This window comes from Penaeus japonicus, unplaced genomic scaffold (genome assembly GCF_977035675.1).
Source record: "Penaeus japonicus unplaced genomic scaffold, GWHDUDI00000001_assembly GWHDUDI00000007, whole genome shotgun sequence".
In the NCBI taxonomy this organism is placed as follows: domain Eukaryota; kingdom Metazoa; phylum Arthropoda; class Malacostraca; order Decapoda; family Penaeidae; genus Penaeus; species Penaeus japonicus.
Genome location: NW_028234409.1, coordinates 47327181 through 47328531, shown reverse-complemented (window position 1 = coordinate 47328531; position 1351 = coordinate 47327181). Strand labels below are relative to the sequence as shown.

General features: G+C 37.2%; 1 pseudogene; it reads left to right on the top strand.

Moving 5' to 3' along the window:
• Positions 1-430: 430 nt before the first annotated feature.
• Positions 431-854, top strand: LOC147471629 (histone H4-like; annotated as a pseudogene).
• Positions 855-1351: the final 497 nt, after the last annotated feature.

Genomic DNA, 1351 nt, shown 5'->3' with positions numbered 1-1351 from the left:
TATTGGCTCGGCTGCGGGTCAATGCACAAGATATACCACCTTATCCTATATGAACAAAAATTTCCCTCCACAGTGTGGTCATGCAACAGACCTTTCAATAACACAAATTTTTATCTAATATCATGCCAAAATTATAATAGACAAAGACAAAAAATAAAAAAAACTATTTACAAATGAAATAAATATAGAACTATATATTATAAACAATTTTACTATCAGAATAATGAAAAAATATAATTAGTAAAGTAATCACTTTTTTAAAGGAGAACCCCCAAAATAAAAAAAAAACTTTATGACCTTATATAGATTGATAAAATAAAATGGAATCATTGGCTTAATAACCTTGGCCTGTGCCGCTGGTTGATAGCCAATAAATCCAACAAGCAAGCAAGCAAGCAAGCAAGCAAGCAATTTATTCAACTTGCAACTTACCTAGCAAAGTAGCACCATGACCGGACGAGGAAAGGGCGGAAAGGGACTCGGAAAGGGAGGAGCCAAGAGGCATCGCAAGGTATTGCGTGATAACATCCAGGGTATCACCAAGCCCGCCATCCGTCGTCTGGCTCGCCGTGGAAGGTCGTGGTGTCGAAAAGCGTATCTCTTGGTCTGATCTACGAAGAATACGAAACCCGTGGTGTCCTCAAGGTTATCCTCGAGAACGTGATCCGTGACGGCCGTCCACCTACACCGGAGCACGCCAAGAGGAAGACGTCACGCCATGGGACGTCGTGTACGCCCCTCAAGCGCCAGGGCGCACCCTGTACGGCTTCGGCGGTTTAAGCGTGTTCACCGATCCACGAACAACAACAACAACCACCAAAACAAAAAACCTAGGACCTAATTTTAGGTCCTAAAATCCCTTTTTTAAGGATAAAGTTTGACGTAATAAACCAACGAAAAAATAGTGTACCGAATAAGAGAATCATTGTGTTTCTAATCTAACTTTGCATTATGATGTTATTATTTTTCGTTAAATTCGCCTTTCTTGTGTAACAAACAATATTATTAATGTAGGGTTAAATTGACATCATTCCGAGACCCCCCTGAGTATATAAAATAGTTATTTGGCACCTTGCTCCGTCACACTAATGACTAAAAATAGTCTTCTTTTACACCGTTTCTCAGTAATACAAAACAAAACTTTGTAAAGAGCCATGTGGCACTTCTCTCAATATTATTGTTAAACAATGTTACTCTATACACCGTTACTTAAGAAACAAAAAAAATCGACAGTAAATAGCCGTGTGGCTGGCCACCTTTCTCAATAATACAAATACCATCATATAAATATAAATAGATAATATAATAATATATATATATATATATATTATATATATATATATATATAACA